Source organism: Siniperca chuatsi, linkage group LG15, assembly GCF_020085105.1.
Source record: "Siniperca chuatsi isolate FFG_IHB_CAS linkage group LG15, ASM2008510v1, whole genome shotgun sequence".
NCBI lineage: Eukaryota > Metazoa > Chordata > Actinopteri > Centrarchiformes > Sinipercidae > Siniperca > Siniperca chuatsi.
In genome coordinates this window covers 572,696-593,777 of record NC_058056.1, presented here as the reverse complement: position 1 = coordinate 593,777, position 21,082 = coordinate 572,696, and the positions used below count along the sequence as shown (strand labels likewise).

At 39.8% G+C, this 21,082-nt stretch overlaps 1 long non-coding RNA gene across 1 annotated transcript; it reads left to right on the top strand.

The window, feature by feature from the left end:
* Nucleotides 1-542: 542 nt before the first annotated feature.
* Nucleotides 543-12,549, top strand: LOC122862132. Its single transcript, XR_006374640.1, has 3 exons — nt 543-1,257; nt 1,961-1,992; nt 11,416-12,549. It is a non-coding gene; the product is annotated as an uncharacterized LOC122862132 (long non-coding RNA).
* Nucleotides 12,550-21,082: the final 8,533 nt, after the last annotated feature.

The following is a 21,082-nucleotide window of genomic DNA, read 5'->3' as shown; positions in this document are numbered from 1 at the left end:
AGCTACACTCGGCCCCTGTTGTTTGAGCTCATGATAGCCCTTAGCTCTTTTATGAACCAATATTCCTCAATGCTCTGAGACTTTTTTGAACATCTGTATAATGTCTTTTGTGTTTATTAAGCCCTCACAGATTACCTTCTCTTTCCCCTGGTGCTTAACCCTGGTTCTTTTATATATTGTGACCATGAAAACAGTTTCCCTTTTCTTTTCACTCTCTGCACTGTATAATGATTATTGAGGCCTGCGAGCTGCTGGAATTTAATTTCTCCACATAAATCTTCACAATAGGAAAAGGAAATTAAAGTTGCCATTACTGTCGGCAGTATTATCGTATCCTCACTTAACCTGCCATTCAGGAGGAATGAAACACTTATACTGCGGCCCCTCCTTCCTCCTCAGCCCTTGTGTATTGTCTGTGATCTCAGTGTGTGTGTGTGTGTGTGTGTGTGTGTGTGTGTGTGTGTGTGTGTGTGTGTGTGTGTGTGTGTGTGTGAGGAAGAGAGAGTAAAAGGATCAATGGAGTGTTATTGATATTTGAGAAGTTCATATTTTAACCAAGGCAACATGTCCACACCTTTATAGAAAGTGTTTTGAACAGTATCTACAGTACAAATCTGTACTTTACACATGGATGACATTTGTGTGAAATGGTTGGAACTTTTGCTGAAAAGCCACATTACTTTTCTGGGAAGGCAGTTTTAAAATTCAAATGATTTCACAGAAAATTGGAGACAAAAAAAAAACGATTTGTCAGTGTATTTGTTTTGTAATCTTTGTTTTGCTTTTGTTTCTTCATCTATCATTTGCACCAGCTAATCTTCTCAGTAATCCCTGGCCGGCTAATAATAACAATACCTTGAACACACACACACACACACACACACACAAACCAAAAGAAAAAAAAAGAAAAAAAATCAATTATGCTGGCCCTGACCAGGAGTGTCTCATTATTTCATAGGCAATAACCTGAATGATAGAGTAATAAAGAGCAATTTATTTGGGGGTGGGGCAAGGAGGGATGAGCAGAAGATGGATGTGTTCAGATAGACAGATCTAATTAGCCTCATCCGAGCTGCGGCTAGCCGCTCCACTCAGGCTAATCCTGGGCTACTGCTAATGACCAGCAATCCACACCTCCTCCGTCAGCCTCGGGCTGCGTTAGTCTTGCTTCTGTGATGTGGGGATGGACAGACATCCACCGTGGATGGATGGAGAGACCAACAGTGACCACAACTGAGTAGAATATTGTGTTTCTAGGTAGGTCCTTACCCTGTCTATTGTACTGAATAGTGGGTTTATGGGCTAATTTATTACCGTTTATAATATATTTACTGCTTTTGAAACGTTAAGTGACATAAGTAATGGTGTTTTTATTTCCTCTGACATTACTTACATTGCTTTATAATTCCTATAGTATTCTTAAAGGCATTATGTGGCAGTGGTATTCAGTGGGGAATTTATGGTAAACTAATCAATCAAGATATCCGTATAATGTTCATATAATATCTCTGTAATGACTACAGTATAAAGTGCAGACTTAATGATGTCATCATATTCTGTTATAGTATTTATATAATATTTCTGACATGGTCTCTGTGACACATAATAGTTCAGTTATAATGACAATATGGTATTTGTAGTGACCTACCGTATGGTATCTCTGGTATACTGTGAGTGTACATCAATCTTATTTTTCACTGTGGTGCTTCACATCTCTAATAGTGTAGTATATAAGTAAATAATATTCCTAATATCCCCATGGTAAAATATAGTGTGTCTGTAGTGTACAAATGTGAGATTCTCACAACCTCACTGTGCTTTATATTTTTAATTTTGGATGTATATAAATATCATTTATATGGTATTCCTTTAGTGAGGTGTAATGCATTAAAGCATGCTGGTGACTTTACCATGACTCTCACTTACTATTTCATACACTTGTTTTGTTTCCTGGAAACAGATATTTGAAGGGCTTTTCAGGGGGACCCTGAGGTGAGATGTCTCATTTTCAGTGAATTGTAAAAGTACTGTAGTCATGTGATTTGGTGCCCACACTCAGCTATAGTTTTTAAATCAACACATCTGCTTGCAGTAGCAATGTCACTCATCCTGAATAACTGAAGGTGTTGATATTTTATTTTGAAAATATTTCTTTTAAAATTAATAGCTTATGTTGTCACAGTTACAGTTCCACACCTCTGGCAATTTGACTTGAAATGTCTGTATGATGACTGTCTTTGAGTCCTTTACAGCCAGGAAATCAATTGAAGCTACTGTTGAAATATGGCTTTACTTATGATTTTACTCTTAAATGGTAGATTTATTTATATTTTACACACACAATTCACAATTCCCCAAAGCCCAAGCTGACATATTCAAATACCTTGTTTTGTCCAACAGTCCAAGACCCAAAGATCTTCAGCTTACTGTCACAGAGCTCTCAGAAAATCAGCATTTATTCAGATTTGAGAAGCTGAGACCAGTGAATGTTTGGGATTTTGGCTTTAAAAAATGTTTTTACGATTAATTAATGATGAAAATGGTTGCTGATTAATTTTCTGTCGATCATCAAATTCATTCATTAGTCACAGCAGCAGCAGCAGAGCCACCACTGGTCCTGGTTATGAGTCAGAGGAAGGAGCACACCAAAACAGGATATATACGTACAGCTACAGGAAGTACATAGAGATAGTTAGTAATGGAAAATACAAATAGTTATTTAGAGGATACATTAATAAGCAATAGTGAGTTTATCAGAACCCTTTAGTGCTATACATTTAATTATGTTAATGTAACATAATTTCCCCATAGGCAGTTAAGTGGGGTTACGTTACCTCTACATGTACAGTGCTGTTTATTTATTTATTTGGATAGCCTATAGTGGGAATGCAGAGGTTGAGCTGTATTTGCCTTCCGTCTCATGCAACGTGTGAGGTGTGAAATGGAAACTGTATACTGGCAAGTACAGCCATACACAGAACATGTATGCATGAAACATACACATTATTGATATAACTGGCTTTATTGTTTTTTTTTTGGCACGACCCCTCTGTTCATTTCCACACTGAGCATGTTTATATGTTTACACTGTACATTTGACATTGCACAAACCATTCGGCATGTAATTAATATCGCTGAATTCGATTAGAGAGAGATAACAGGCAAATTAATCTCGACCTTAAGGGGGGGAGGGAAATGAAGATGGGAGAGAGGAAAAAACATGCTGCCATCACTGAATTTACATCTGTTTACTCTCTCTCTCTCTCTGTGACCTTTCTGTCATTTCTGGGCGGCCAAGGTTCGCTGACCCCTCTCTCTCTCTCTCTCTCTTTCTCTCTCTCTCTCTCTCTCTCCTCTTATCACTCCCTCCACCTCTCTATTCTTCTCCTCTCACCAGGATTAACATCTCCCTCCTTGATTCTCTTCTTCTTTGTGGGAGCTAACGAGTCAGTAGACAGGGTTCAGGGAACTTCTTTTGCACAGAACAAGTTCTAAATGAAACATAACGCCATGTCCGGGCCCACTGGGGATTGTTGTGAAGGAAGAGCTGCCATGTCTTTTCTAGCAGCAGCTGCATTTGAATAGTGTTTAGACTCGGAAGCCTTCGCCTCTCTCTCTGCTGCCGCACCTTCCTGTTTTTCCTCCGCTGTGAATCTGTCCTTCAATAAAAGTCACGTTAGCCTGACATCCAGAGTCATTTACTGGAAATTGTGGAACGATGGCTAATTCGGCTCCTTTCAAATGCTAATGCCCACACTCTTGCCATCACGCTGGAAACTCCTCTTTTATTGCTCAACATCCTCATTACAATGGAGGGGAGAGTGTGTATACATCTCTCTCTGGCTGTATGTGCTTGTTTGTGTGTATGCAAGTCTACCTGTGTGTGTGTGTGTGTGTGTGTGTGTGTGTGTGTGTGTGTGTGTGTGTGTGTGTGTGTGTGTGTGTGTTTGAGGGTGTGCTTATGAATGAGAGCAGCGCCACAAGGGGGAGTTGAGAGGTGATGATTTGACACTTTCTCTAAAACACATATCCAAGAGGAAGACAGAGGAGAGGAGAGGACAGGAAAAGGATAAAAGATAGAGAAGGTGGAAGTGGGAGAGGAAGAGAGGAAGAGAGGAAGGAGGTGGAGGATGAGGGTGCGGCACGGGAGGAGAAAAAATATGAAGAGATCGAGGATAAAAGGTGAACCAAGAAGAGGTGGAAAAGAAAAAGAGAAGTGCAATGGTGAAAAAGAGGGGCCAGGAAAAAGAAGAATGAAGTGAAGGATGAAGGGAGAAGAAGAGATAAATGAAAAGGAGTGGTGAAGAAGGTGGATAGAGATAGAATGTTAGATGTTAGATTTCTTCCTCAACCTCACTTCTATCAACACATCAAAGAGAAAAATATGGAAACAAATTAGGGCCAAAATGTTTTGTAATTTTGATTTGCTAATTGTAAATGAAAAGTTCAATTTGAAACTGAAAGTAGAATTATTGATATTGAACCTTGAAAAAAATAACAACTAATATATAATATATAAGTTTTTTGTTTTTAATTCAATAATTTGCATACATAGGGATCAGACCATCAATTCATTTAAAAAATCCTTTAAAACATTTTCAGACCATGACCAATTTTGTGACTAGAAGGTTCACCTCTGTGTGGTTTTAGTCCACTACACTGCTATGATATTGCTACTTTTCATGGTATAGCCTATTTACTATATACTCTTTTTATAAAACTTAACTGAAGGTCTAATCACTTCCTTATCCAAAGCTTTCAACCACGCTCTAACAAATAGAATTGGCTGTTGTGTTTTCCAGAGAACAAGGCTTTCAAATGAGATTTAGTTTGAGTTTAGGGCTGATTAATAGGCTATAGTCGAAGATGGCTGCAGCTCCACCTCCTCGGTCGGTGCCTCGAGGAATGTGAGCATTAATATGACTGGGCGGAGTGGATTCATTTAGGCTAACATATTCTTCATGACCCAGCCAGGTTTCAGTAAGACAAAATAAGTCAATATGATACTCTGATATTAAATCGTTCACTAGTACAGCTTTAGATGACAGACATCTGATGTTTAAGGGTCCACATTTAATTCTCCTATTTTGCTATTTCAGCATTTTTGTTTAGGTTTTTATGTACAGCTCCTGTTCTGTTAACTTTTGGTTTTATTAATTTAGGTGGTCGGGGAGCAGATACCGTCACTAAGGAGTTTTGGGTGGGTAACTGCTCTGGAAGCGCAGAGAAGCGTGTAGGACTGCAACTCTGCCTCCTGGTCTCAACTGGTCTCAACTACTCTAGCCAAACCTGACCTGTCTTCACATAATATTGGGTTTCAGTTGGTTTTGGGCCATTTTGTAGCTAAAACTTCAAGTGCAGGTAGGGTTTGGGTCTCAATTTTAGCAGTAACAGTTGGGTCTGTTAGATCGGGTCTGTAGGGCTCAGGTGCGGTCTGGGTTTGGATTTCAGTAAACTCCACTTTGCAGAAGTCTGACTTAATACCGAATTCAACACTCACACTCTTCACAGACAGATGATTTTACAATCATTTAGAAAGTAAGTCTACCAAAAAAGTGCACTCAAATGCTGGATACTATGATCTGTAGGCCTGTGGGTTCACCTTTTTGTGTGTCACATTCAAGATCATGTAGTTCCGCAATATATTGGCCTTATGGTACAGTAATCATCTCTCACACCTAGAAAATTCCAAATGTGCTAATGTATTCTCTTTCAAATAGTCTAAAAAAATGAATGCAACATTGGCACCTTGAAGTTAATTAGATCTCCAGTCCACAGCTCTGGTGTTACCACTTAGTGTTAGCACTATAGCTGGCCTCCCTCCCACCCCCCACACCCTCAGGACACTCTGTCACCCCCATCACAGCAGATTAGGCGCTAACTAACCCTCCTTTAATTAACTCATGATTAGGTATTAATATCTGGCGCAGGTTCCAGGCTTGCAGTTGTTGCCTTAATAAGTGGATTAGCGTTAGCCTCTTGCTTCTCTCTCTCTCTCTCTCTCTCCGGCTAAGAGATATCTGTCCTCCTCTCCATTTCACCCTGTTTCCACATGCATCCCTCTTGGCTTTCTCTGGCAGCTGTTCAAAAGCCAAATTTTCCTGCTAACAAGTTTGTTCTTGTGGTCAGATTGGATGCAGACTCAGTGTTGTGAACACTTTCACGCAGGCAGAATTACATGCAATGCAATATGCCTTTCACACAGCCGATGACTAACACTGGGCTTTGATTTAGATATTATCAGAAATTACAATGTAGCTACAGTGTAGCCTCTTGGACAACAACCCAATAAAACGGCCAATCAGGTGCTTTTTTTCTCCTGCTAGCTAGTAGCTGGCTAACATCCTCCTCATTGTGATGCACCTGTTAACCTGAATTAGCAAAGGAGATAAGCTTGATGAAAATAAAAATGGAAAAGGAAAGATTATCAAGAAGAAAAGAGACACATAGTTGCTGTGCTTGTTCTTAAAGAAGATGGTCCAATCTGAAAATGAGGATGTCGCTAAGAGTCTGTGTTGCTCTCTTGGCAATTGTACGAGGCTACTTACCCTCCAAATGTTAACAAAAATTAACATAAAATGCTAAACTGAGCATCTAGGGCACAACCACAAAGCATATAACATTCAATACAGCAGAGTCGACCCATGTCTGTTGTGTCCCTGTATAACCAAAAGAGGAATCCTTTGTGTGTGTATGTAAGTATGTGGACTACTACAGTAACTTCCAGTTAAAGGTAAATAAAATCCAAATTTCAAGACATAAAAATTAGAATTAAAATTTATAGCCATCTTCAAAACAATTTTTGTCAAACAGTCAAAAATTTTTGTCAAATATATAAGAAGACGCTGATTTTTGCCTGCCAAATATCCTCAGGCAGGGAGGGCCTGGTAGAGAAAGATTTAGGAACTACTGGCAGGGATCTTAAGTAGATAACAGGTATAAGCATGACCCTTAGCATGCAAGACTTTAAAAAAAACACCAAATTTGACAGGTAACCCAGTTAAGGGTAAGAGGGATGTGTATAGAATACTCATTAATATAGCATGATTGGTGTAATATGTTTATTAGTTAAACCAAGTCCATTCCACCCTGGGCAAGCTGCTGTTGACAGCCCAGAGGTGAAATTATAAAGTATGTGATGTTTAGGGTTTCTTATCTCTTCCCTCCTTTCTAGTCAGTGACAAGTGCACTCACCACCACAACTTTTTTTTTCCATTTGCTTGCTGTTTTCAGCCTCAGCCCATCTCTTCGCCACTGATGTCAACAGTCCTGAAACATGTTTTACCAACATGAAAGATGGAATACTTAAACATCACAAACTATAAGATTTTTTCTCACAACTGTCAACAACTGACCTAGATTACACCAGTCTTGGTCTGATCAGTCATGACGCCAAAATCATAACTATAATCACCTTGACAATCACAATGTGTGCCTGCCATTTTAGTTGGAACACTTTAATGACGTAAAAATATATTGCTTTCCTGGTTTGGTAAAGTATTGCAATGAATTTGTGAAACATTTTAGAAAATACATGGTGGTATGTTTCTATAAAGTTTATTCCCAGTCTGAAGTTCACATCTTTTACACGACTGTCCAGATATCTCATGGCCAGTGGGAAGCATGCACAGAAGTTGCACAGGTGTGTGATACAAGTGTTTTACAAGTGTAAGGGGAAAAAAATCTGTATCTCTTCTGTAACTGTGACCTTGAGGGTAGTATTTCTATTGAAAAGGGTCATAAAACACCCGAGATAACATTTTAACATAACTGGGCTTCTTCAGACCCTTTTAAGACAGAGGCAGGCAAATGTTCTTTAAGAAACACTTGTAATATTTAGCAGGTGTTAAAAGGATTTCCAGGAGAGAAAAATACATTTTCCAGCATATTAAAGCAAGCCACCTGCATCACTTAGCAGGTCTAAGGAGCAGCTTTCAGGGAGCACACTGCAATTTAATGAGAGTATGCTTGAGAAAGGCACTCCTAACCAGCATCAGAGCAGACCACAACAAAGTTTGTGTGTTTATTCAAGTATTTACAGCTGGCCTGCAATGGCAAAGAAAGCTCTTTATATGTGACCTTATGGCAAAGGATCAAATGAATGTAATGTGGAAGGAATGAGGAGTGAGGGAGGAGTGATCACAGCAAACTGAACTTCCTCTGCCTTAACACTTTTTTGATTTTGTGATATTTATGAAGGGACGATTTTCATCACAGTTGGTCACAAATGGTGTCCTAGTCATTCCAGCAAATTTGACCCCATCCTTGTTGACACATCAGTGTACAAAGAATGCCAGAAAACTACAGGTCACAAAACAACAGTGCATTTGTCCACATTTTGTGACAGGATGTTAAAGTCATACTAGAGCCAGATATTTCTTGTTGTGGAACAAAACACCAGCTTCCTACACAGTGTCTGTGGTTCATAACTGATGTTTGTCATTTAAAAACTTCAACAGCTAGAATCTGAACATACATTTCACCCAAAAGAGTAAGCAGCCTTAATCATGTTTTCTTGTCTTTGCTTTGGTACCTGTGATGTTTGGCTCAGTGAGAGTTGGATCATCATTTGCTTAAAATTTACTTTATAGTCCTTTAACAAACTTGCTTCGTTAGCAGGTACCAAAACTTCTATTCCTCTGGCTTTTACTGTACCCCTCCACATCCCCCACCATCATCAGCTCAACATTTCCACTTGTCCAATACTCTGGTTTATGACCAAACACTTGCAAAACCTACGTACTTTGTGTTTACTGCTAATTAGCAAATGTTTGGATGCTGATATGCTACTAAACTAAAATGGTGAAGAGTTGGGCCTCACTACATGTGGAGAAAAAAGAACAGAGGCCCTTGAGAAACCAAAAGCCTGAACTCATAGAAACTGCGCCAAATCTCCACCAGGTGTTAATTCACACCTGGGTGCAAGATTTAAGCTTGAATCCAAACCTAGGATTCCTACTGGACCATCTGTCACTGGAGCACAGGAAGCCCTGATGACGTCATCACGCCTATAAACTCACAGCGCACTGGTCAAACCCCATCTTTCCACTGTAACTTTGGTTGCTTCAGGGGACACATTCACTTTGAACTTTTATTTCCCTAGGAAGATCTTAACTCGCTGGAAGAGCAACAGACTGTTTTGTGTTTGCTGAAACACTTTTTGGATCCCGATTGTTATACTCCACATAACAATCTTTGCCTGCTGAAGGGATATACGGATTTACCATTTCCTTCATGGAGAGAAAAACAACTGCGGAGCCCCACTCTCTTCCCCTTAAAAATTGACTGCTGCTTCCCTCTGATGCCCCCGAAGGAACAGTTTCACCGCTGGAGCCGTTAACGAACGTTACCCAGCTCCGTCAGTACCCGAGCATGAGAGCACTTCGCCGGATAATCCAAATATAAGAGGCTTGTGTCTGGGCAGAGATAGATTTTATAACTGTTGTGAATTGTGCTTTGCTTATTGTGGATAGTAACGGACCGCCGTGTCCTGTTTTGCTGTTTTTGTGTTTAGCACATTCCTTTGTGTATCGGTACCACGCCGCTGGGCTGTTTAACTGTGTTAGTTTGTAACCACTGTGGAGACTAATAACTGCTTCATCAGACCAAGGTCCAGTAACACGGCTGTTGAACAAGTTTCCTGTGTGATAAAGGGGCATCTATTATGCTTTACCACAGCATTTGAGATTTCTTGTGCCTTACTCTGTGTGCTTTTCTTTTTCTTTCCTCTCCACTAACCCACATGCCTTTACACGTACAAATACACGCCTACACACACATCTCAAACAACCCATATAGCGTGGTAGCATAACTAGTTACGCTCCACACCATCTTGAGGACAACTAGAATGTGTCCTCCATTTCGGCTCTCCCCTTTGTTTGAGTTTTTGCAGGTCTGCCTGCCATTTAAGATCTGCACATGATGACAATCCACGTGGTCACATCCGCCACCTTCCTCACTCCCCACTTCTCTATTGTCCCAAACACACACATACACACACACACACCTTACGTCAGGCCTATCCAACTGGCGGCCCACGGGCCACATCCGGCCCAGCAGCAGCCTCCGAGTGGCCCGGCGTACATAAATCTGATATATGACAAAATAAGCAAACTACATATAAAGTGTATGCAAGCAGCTAACGAGTGCGCCATCTCGCTTCCTTCTCATCTCTGCTGAGAGCTGCACATGCTCAGTACCGATCGGGCAGATTGTTTACGGATGTAGCAACACCGCCAATCATATCTTTTGCAAATCAACGTTTCCTCATGTGAGCTCCGACCAGCTGAGCAGCTTTTCAACACATCTGGCTGTCGACAGTCACAAGTAAGGAAGTACTGAAAATATATCTCTGTCAACCCTGAAACTGTCAGTCATCAGCCATCTCCAAACGCCTGCTATTTGTTTTATTACATTCATTTGCATTTGTTTAAAATGTGTCATTACCAAAAACTAAACAAAAGGTTTTAAATAGGCCCTGAAGATGTCTGGCCCATCTATATTTCCTGGTTTTAAAATGGCCCGATTGAATTTGTAATTGAACATGCTTGCTGATTGCTGTGTGCTCATTGTGTTTAGAATAGACGATAGTGGTTGTTGTTGTTGATTATTGATCAGTGCTAAGATTAAATAAACTCTATTTTAACTTTTAAGGAGCAGTTGCCTGTAGTTATTTTCTGTGTGTTGGTGTGACGGTCAGTGCTCGGATTCACCCTTCATTGCCCACCATTATTAATGTAAGATAGTGCTTTAAATATCAGCATTTTTAGGTGGACAGCCACTTTCGAGACTGTTTATCACGCTTGGATATTGGTCCCTGATCCCAGGGTGGTGCCCCGTAATTATTCATTCATATTAATATTTTTGATAAAATTAATACATGTATTAATATTTATAAATATCTTTGATATTTTGCTAATAATCACACCTGCCCTCCCTGTACCCAACAGTAAGAATTATACCTGCTAAACATCAGCATGTAAACATTGTCACTGAGAGCATTTTAGCATGCTGACATTACCTTTTACCGTCTTGTCTTGTTTTTTGCAACTTTGGTGAACTGACCCTTTAACTCTGGTGCTTTTAGTAGCCTTTTCATTTTACGTGTCTCAATACATTTAATCAGTCACTGAGGTGTTTTTTCCAAGATGTGCATAAATCTCAGCATGATTCTGTTGGCTGTTTGATCATTAACACCTCCTCATTCAAATCTTCTCCCTGTCTCTTTTTTTCCCTCGTCCTCTCTCTCTGTCTCTCCCTCTCTCGTCTTGCATAAATGCCAGCTCCCCTACCTGAAAGCCTTTTGCGCTGATTTACGAGCGAGTTTGTACCATTCACATTATAAATCTCTCACCCTTGTGACACTCCTCTGCTGGTATTCATCCACCATTTTTTATTTTGTCTGTTTTGTTACAGAGTGCTTTGGACCGGGGCCAAGGAAAGGCACTCCGGGAGTATCGAGAGGTTTAACAGGAATGAAGTGTGAATTAAAACCAAGCGGCTACAGCACCGCTGCCGACCAAGGCAAACCTGCGCCTGTGTCCTTTTGTTTCCTTTTTCAAACCTCTCAGATAATTTCTCACCTCATATTGAAATGGCATATGAGAAAAGATTCAAAACACCATCAGAAAGGCCTCATAACTAGTCAGTAGGTGCTTCAAGATTCAAATAAAAATACATTTAGAAGCTGAGAGAGAGAGAAAAATACACACTTTTTGAACACCTGAGCTTCCTGTAATGGCTGGTGTACATACTTCTCTTTGCTCTTAATGGTGTTTTACACTTTGCCTCTGAGCCACTAATCACCAAAGTGATCATCACTACCTACATCTATTTGCACACAGTTGCTACTGTATGAAAACCTGGATGAATTTCACTTCAACCTTTGCATTTCACGAAAATATTTGCTGAGACTTTAGTTGAAAATTCTGCCACCATGGATACAGTTGGATACAGTTTGTCACTTTGAGATTTAGCCAAGCAAAATTTGAAGTTAATGCTGAAAATGTATGAAAATCTTCATCTGCAGATTCCACCTCTCTGTACAAAAATCTATGGTCAAATATGAACATATTTGTTAAATTATGAAAAATATGTGAACACTATGTGAACACTATATGTAGCCCACAAGGATATTGAAGCATCATATGCAATTCTCAGTTTGTTTTGCAAAATATTTGAAAGTAAAATTGTCTCGTAATCTAATATGTTTTCTGTTACACAGAGGTAAAGGGAAAAAAGCTTTTTTTAGAAAGCTGCAACATTTAAATCAATAGAAAAGGTGTGCAAAGGTAATCATGTTTGTTCAATTACTTAATTAGCGTTACTTACACACAATTATGAAGCCAATCTAATGTAGTTAGAAATACATGGACTTACAAGACAAGGTCATGGGTCATCCAGCTAGGTGGATGAATGTCTAATTAATGTAAAGAATAATCTCCATACCTCATATATGAACATTTATGTTATAGAAAATATATGCATATCTGTAAATATATATTGGTCATTTTTACTATCCTTTGAAATATGTGGTACATATATGTGACTAACATATTAAATACTTACTATATATGTAATTTACATATATGGTGATATAAATTTTGTGTGGTCATGTTCAGGAATGGAGACAGATAATGAATCAAAAGCAGAAAAAGAAATGTGTGCCAAAAACTCATAACAGCCATCAGTACAGCAAGTTTTGTAGTTTCACCAAACTATGTGTGAGATTGAGAAAATGAGATCTATCAGAGTCAATAAAAGTAACATCAATAATCTCTGCAATTATCACTGGTCACATCTTTAGGTAAAATGAGTGCGGTAGAATGAGGTCTTTATTTACTATTTCAGATGAGGAATGGTTACCAGGATGCTCATGTGGTGGCGATGTGCTGGAAAGCGATGGATGGAAATGATGGTGGAATCCGAGCTGCTGGAGGTCTCCTCTCCTTCACCATCTGCATGTTTTTATTTCCACGATCCCGACAACCTGTGTTGAAACTTGGCTTTAATCACTCAGCAAGGCACTGTCAGCAAAGGTCAACTCCATTGATTAAGTGCGGAAAGGGAGAGTTGTCATCTTTTATGCTGGGCGTGGTGATATCTCTATAATTCTCTGTAGGAGACTCGATTGTTCCAAAGGGGATTCACGCTTACAGAGGCATAGAAGGAGATGTTCTCTCTGTCCTCTCTTGAATGTGTGTTGGAACACCGCTTACAGAATAAATCAGTCCAAAGTGGACATTTGTGAGTTCTTCATTTTAAATATTTTGTTGCCATCTATAATGCTCATTGTGGGCATTCTAAGAGATCACCTGGCAGTAAAACCATGTGTCCACTATGGTCTTTTGGATTTTAGGTTGATGTTTGAGTATTATAGTCTGTAGCTTTATTACAGACCAACATAGGTACATGGATTCTTTAATTACACTACAGGATTTTTCCTAAAGCAAATGCAGTTAGCTGTAATGGGAAATTAAATAGCGTGTTTCTGGAGAAATTAGTATGTCTAAAGATAATGAATAGTTAAAATAAGAGCAACACACAGCAGCAGTGTTTGAGTAGCATCAAAACAACTGTGCCTATTGTTTTCTATAAAAGCTGAAATACCACCAGTGTCATCAATGGTTGATGCGCCCTGCCCTGTCTAGTTATGCAACTGTCCAATTTTACCAGGTTCCAGTTGTCAAGGCTCTGGTACAGAAGCAAATTTATCACATTTGCACCCACTGTGGAACATCTCAGTTACTTCTTTTTTTCTGTATGGCACGTCAAGTTTGTTCTACAAATGTCAAGTAACGTTTGTCAAATGACGGCCATTGTATGTTGCCTGTATATTTTAAAGCTGGAAGAAGTTTCTCCATCTGCAAGTAAGTGAATGCGCAGAAGAGTTGTATGAAGAGGTTCATGTGGCTGTCCTATGTTACTTTGGGTATAATGTGTCCATTGCGAATCCACTTCCCAACAAGCAGTTGGATCAACCAATTAGCTTGTTTGGGGTGCAGGGTGCACAACATGTTGTTGAGATTCAGCTGTCAGCTCCACTGAGAGCCTGTGCGATGTACTCTTATGCTGTGTTCACACATATAAAGTAATAGGCAGTCTCATGCCTCTCATGAAGCTGTATCTCTGTGTGTTTTGCACTGAGCATGTCATTTACATACTCTGGACATTTCTGACATAGCCGCCGTACTATACACATGGAGGTTTTTCATCTCTTGTTATACAATTTGTTTCCTGAGCCTGAGCTGACATAACTGATTAGTATTGCTGTCCTGTGGGCATTAAATTAAGCGCAATTTGCGCCTGGTTGTCACTCGCATTGCATCAGAGGACATTTGCATAAAGTTGAGCTTTTCTTAACTTTTCCCTGTAGTGTCATCGAACGCAGTGCATTTCCACTGCAGGGACCCAGATCCAAATTAAGTTCCAGTGACATTATTTTACCTTGACATACATTTTTCTTCTGATCTTACGGGGTCAAGCTCAGGTCCAGGGTTTTGTCATAGCACATTCCTTCTATCCAAGTGGATGTTGTCATTTTTGCCGTGACAATACCCAAGTGAGATTAGCTCAGTGGAAGGTCTTCAGGGTCAGGGCTTGTCTACATCTATAAAATCCAAATCTATGACTTTTTATGAGGTTTGTTTAAGAAATCTTAAAAAGGCATGATGAATTATTGTAGTTCTGTTATAGTGCACAGTCTAAGGACCCAAATACACAACACAAGGAAGTGGTATTTGGATGAGGTAGCAACCGTTTTTTTGTTTTGTTTTGTTTTTTTATATACTGCAATTAAACACAGAGGGATCTGAACTCTTCCAGAGTGGCGTGGCTCTGGGGACGGAGATGGGGAGTGTAATTCTGGCTTGGCTTGGCTTGAGTAGCGTGGCAGGCAGAACAGGAAGGGCAGATGGCTTGTGTAACATGGCAGACAGCGGTCAAAGCAGATAACAAGTCCAAAAACAAACAAATCCGACAGGGAGCAGGCAAAATACAAAAGTCCACAATACAGGCAAGGTCCAAGGAAACGAGGAGTCAGTCCAACAAAACCTACAGGTAAGCAAAATCCAGGATGCATGACACGGGAACAAAGCACAACCAAAATGCACATGATAAGGGCAACAACCCAACAATGAACAAAGGAAATACCCCGGACTAAATACACTAAGGTAAGGGAGACAACGAGACACAGGTGCAAACAATCAAGGTTGGGCCAACATTCAAAACTAGAGGGAAAGCAAACAAAGACAGGAAGTAAATCTAAAAGACACACGAGGAGAGGAGCACGCTACAAAATAAAACAGGAAACATGAAAAAACATCAAACTATGACAAGTTCAAAAGACAAAAAATATGCTTATTTTAATCCTTTAAAATCTATAAAGTCAATTCAATGCCAAAAACTTGTTTTCCTTCCTCCACCGCACACTTCAGTTCTGTAAAATGCACCAAAACTGTTGTTATTTTGTCTTTCTGCAGGAGAAGATGTTCATCATCTCAACTGGAATGTGACACCTCAGATCAGTCAATGAACACATATTGCACTTCCCAGCTGATACATTTAACACTAAGAAGGTCATTTTAAAGTGATAGTTGATATTGGATGATTTTGCCAAACCCCAGATTAGGTTCAGTGACTATGTTTTTAACATCCAATGCCAACATTATTTAAAATTATATATTTTTACAGTATCTGTGCATGGCACATATGGTACAGTATGATTAAGGCTAGGGGAAGATTGTAGTTATGACAAGTAAACAAGGGTGAAATTATGATTAATCAAGTCAAATTTATTTATGAGAGACAACAGATGATGACCAAAGTGCTGCACAAATCAAAAGAAACAGGCTGTAAACAGCCGAGACAAAATATCTATTATATGAAACAATAACACAATAGATTAAAATATTTTCAAAATGCAAAATAAATAGAGAATACAGTATATAATAAACAACACAAATATAATCCAAAATGTCAAAACTTTAAAAGCCAAACAATAAAAATGGGTTTTCAAACCAGTTTTAAAAGTGTCTCCTGGAGGTGAGGTCCTGATGTGGAGTGGTAGGCAGTGCAATGATTTAGGAACAGCGATAGCAACAGCCCAATCTCCCCAGTGCTTTAATCTGGTCCTTGGGACGACCAGAAGCATCTGGTCAGCAGACCTCAGTGATCTCGAGGGAGTGTGCAAAGAGAAAATATCAGTGATGTAAGGAGGCACCAACCCATTTAATGACTTAAAAACAAACAATAAGATCTTAAAATCAATTCTAAAACGAACTGGGCGTGATGTGACCACACTTAAGTGTGCCTGTTAAGAGCCGGCAGCAGCATTTTGGACCAGTTGTAGGTGAGAAAGCAGAGAGACTGGCTGACACCTGAGTACAGACTATTGCAGTAGTCAAGGATGAGATAAAGGCATGAATCACCTTCTCTATGTCAGTGAAGGAGAGAAAGGACTTGATCATAGCAAGAACCCTGAGCTGAAAAAAGCTGGCTCTGGCAACTGCATTTATTTCTTTATTAAATGTGAAAGTGCTGTCAAAAATCACTCCCAGGTTTTTTATATAATATTTATTGTAGGGACCCAGAGGGCCAATTGTTGTAACTAAGGGTATTGAGGAGGTCAGGACTTCCAAACGTCACAATTTCTGTTTTCTGTTCATTTAGATTAAGAAAATGTTGTGCCATCCAGGTTTTAAAATCATTCAGGGAATCCATTAAAGATTTGAGAGGGGTAGTGATGTTATGTTTCAGTGGTAGATAAATCTAAGAGTCGTCTGCATAACAGTGGAATGAGATACCATATTTTTTTAAAGATAGAACCCAAAGGAAGCATGTAAAGGGAAAAGAGGACTGGTGCAAGGACGGAACCCTGGGGAACCCCACAGCTGAGGGGAGATGATGAGGATGAAAGCCTACCCAATTTAACTGATAAGCTTCTGTCTGTTAAATATGATTTAAACCATTTAAGGGCAATTCCTTCAAAGCCAACACATTGCTCCAGTTGACAGAGGATGCCATGATCCATGGTATCAAATGCTGCGCTTAGATTTAAAAGTACCAAAATTGCATAATCCCAAGAGTCAATTATTAATAAAAGATCATTAAGAACTTTTAAAGATTCAGTGCTATGAAGTGCTTTAAAACCAGACTGAAATACTTCAGTAACACCATAATCATCAAAAACGTTCTGGAGCTTCACATAACAATTTTCTCCAGTACCTTGGAAAGACAAGGCAATTTAGAAATTGGTCTAAAATTAGAGAGAAGTGTGGGATCCATGTTTGGCTTTTTAATAAGAGGCTGTACCACAGCATGCTTAAAATCGGCAGGAACAAACCCAAAAACAAGACAGCTATTCATAATAGATAAAACTCTTGGCCTAACAGTGTCAAAGACATACTTGAGAAGTCAAGAGGGAACAATGTCCAGGGAGCAAGTTGTAGGGTTCAAGTGACCAACCACTTTAGCCAGACAAGAAAGAGACACAGGCACAAAGTGGTCAAAAACAGCTAAACATATAGGGGGGGCAAATGGGTCACAGGCAGTGGGTGTGATTTGCGACCTAATACCAGAGATCTTTTTCAATTCAATTCAATTTTATTTATATAGCGGCAGTTCATAACAGAAGTTATCTCATTGCGGTTTTCCTATAGAGCAGGTCTAGACCGTATTCTTTATAATATTAATTACAGAGACCCAACAAATCCCACCATGAGCAAGCATTTGGCGTCAGTGGCAAGGAAAAACTTCCTTTAAGAGGGCAGAAACCTTGGACAGAACCAGACTCAATGGTGGGCGGCCATCCGCCACTGCCGTGTTAGGTTTTGAGAGAGAGAGAGAGAGAGAGAGAGAGAGGGGAGGGGTAGTGTGGTGTTAATAATAATAAATTAGTAATAGGAATGACAGCTATAGGAAAAATAATGTCAGTAATAGTAACAGAGCCAATAACAACAACTGTAGTAGCAGTTGTCAAGCAGGAACACAGGGGCAGCAGGTGGCCCACAACCACAGATCCAGTCTCTGCAGCTCCGGAGGCAGAAATACCTGCTAAAAGCGACAGAAGGAGAGAGGAGAGAAACAAGAAAGCACAAAACTACGGGAGAGAGATGATGTTGAGTTAGTAACATGCAGTAATGGGATAAAAATGCATACAGATGGAGAGGGAGAGAACGAGAGAGGAAAAAGGTGCATCAAGGGAAGTCTCCCGGCAGTCTAGGCCTATAGCAGCATAACTAGGGGATAGTTCAGGACTCATCCATGCCAGCCCTAACTAAAAGCTTTATCAAAGAGGAAAGTCTTTAGCCTACTTCAAAATAAGACGGTGTAGTCCCTCATTCGTCCAGGAGTGTTCTATCGTAGAAAGGGTTTCAGTCGTAGTCATCTGGACACTGTTTTCAGAATCAAGACGTTTCGGCTCCCATCCGGAAGTCATTCTCAATTGTGAAAAAATTGGACGGGAACTGGAAATTTAAGCTACTCTAAGTACTCTGTGTATTATCACCTTGGTCACGCCCATCACATGCTAATCAGGCACTTAACAGTGTTGAAGTAGATGCAGCCAGAAAACAATAGGCCTGATTACTGATTACTGGGCCATCTCGAAACTATTAGGTCAGTTTCAGGTGAAACTAGCTATTAACAGATACTCAGGCAGATTCCTTGAGGGCAGGGCTTATGTAACTCAGAGTAGCTTAAATTTCCAGTTCCCGTCCAATTTTTTCACAATTGAGAATGACTTCCGGATGGGAGCCGAAACGTCTTGATTCTGAAAACAGTGTCCAGATGACTACGACTGAAACCCTTTCTACGTTCTTTAGCCTACTCTTAAATGTGGAGATGGTGTCTGCCTCCCGAACCCAAACTGGGACCTGATTCCACAGGAGAGGAGCTTGATAATTGAAGGCTCTGGCCCCCATTCTATTTTTGGAGACTCTAAGAACCACAAGTAACCCTGCATCCTGGGAGCGCAGTGTTCTAGTCGGATAATGTGGTATTATGAGCTCTTTAAGATACGATGCCAGACCATCAAGAGCTTTGTAGGTGAGGAGAAGGATTTTAAATTCTATTCTGGATTTTACAGGGAGCCAATGCAGAGAAGCTAATATTGGAGAGATATGATCTCTTTTCCTAGTTTTTGTCAGTACACATGCCGCAGCATTCTGGATCAACTGGAGAGTCTTAAGGGACTTACTCGAGCAGCCGGATAATAAGGAATTGCAGTAGTCCAGCCTAGAAGTAACAAATGCATGCACAAATTTTTCGGCATCATTTTGAGACAGGATGTGCCTGATTTTTGCAATGTTATGTAGGTGAAAAATGGCAGTCCATGAAGTTTGTTTCATGTGGGAGTTAAAGGATAAATCCTGATCAAAGATAACTCTAAGGTTCCTTACGGTGCTGCTGGAGGCCAGGGCAATGCCATCTAGAGTAACTATATCTTTAGATAATTTGTCTCGGAGGTTTTTGGGACCAAGTACAATAACTTCAATTTTGTCAGAGTTTAACATCAGAAAGTTGAAGGTCATCCAGGTTTTTATGTCCTTAAGTCATGCCTGAAGTTTAGTTAACTGGTTAGTTTCATCTAGCTTGATCTATAGATATAATTGGGTATCATCTGCATAGCAATGAAAGTTTATGGAGTGGTTAATGGCAGGACTTGATGAATTTTTTCTCTAATAGTTAAAATGTTATCATTGAAGAAGCTCATGAAGTCGTTGCTACTGAGAGCTATAGGAATACATGGTTCAATAGAGCTGTGATTCTCTGTCAGCCTGGCTACAGTGCTGAAAAGAAACCTGGGGTTGTTCCTCTATTAATGATGAGTAGTAAGCTGCTCTGGCATTACGGAGAGCTTTTCTATATGTTTTAAGACTATCTTGCCAGAATAAATGGGATTCTTCCAGGTTGTTGGAACGCCATTTCCTTTCAAGTTTTTATGATGTTTGCTTTAATTTGCGGGTTTGGTTGTAACATGGAGCTAACCTTCTTTGTTTTATTATCTTCTTTTTTAGAGCAGCGATAGAATCGAGTGTCGTTCACAATGAACCTGCAGCGCTATCAACTAGATGGTCAATTTGGGAGGGGCTGCGATTTGCATAGGAGTCCTCTGTTATATTGTGACATAACATTGAATTAAATGCAGATGGGATCGCTTCTTTGAATTTAGCCACAGCAATATCAGATAGACATCTAGAGTAAGACTTTTTGCCTAATGGCTTGTAGTCCAGTAATAGCAATTCAAAAGTTATTAAATAATGGTCCGATAAAGAAGGATTCTGTGGAAAGACTATTATAAAGACTACCAGAACAAGGTCAAGGGTGTGATCAAAACAGTGAGTGGCTTCATGTACACTCTGACAAAAGTAGGAGTGGAGATGGACAAATAAAAAGAGAAAAAACATAAAGGAGGTGCTGAAAAGCTGAGAGAGAGAAGGTTCAACTACCTTGAGGCTGATGCAGCCAAAAATTTAAAAATGGCAAATTATTAATTTGGCGCCATTACCAGTCAGTCATCTCAGCTTAGTGAGTCCAAAGGCACTGGCAGCAGAGAAGAGAGAGAGCAGCCCACTGAGCCCAGCAATACCAGTTCAAATGTTCTGCAGCTGAAGCAGTAAGACAAATGACAATAGGGATAAGATAAGCAAAGTTTGGGTTTGGCCAGCTGGCAATTTAGATACAGTATATCAGATTCCTTTGGTTGAAATATTTTCAACTTTTCATAAAGTCAATGCGCTCGTCAATGTCACTTTTCGTGAACTGGCCAATCACAGTCTGGATGGGGTGGGACATTACAAAACTGTTGACGTGCTACAGTAAACTTTCAAATGTTGAAATATTGGTGGGCTGGTCTGAGTCAAAAAGTCCAGGGCCATTTTTCATTTCCTGTCCAGCCCTGTGCAGTTGGAATAACTTTCTTAAATTTAGTCACAGTACTATCAGATAGTAGACAGTAATAATTTTTGCATAATTGGGTGAAGTCCAGTTACAGCAGTTCAAAAGTTATTAAATAATGGTCCGATAATGAAGGATTCTGTGGAAAGACTATTAAATATTCAATTTCAAGGCCATATACCAGAAC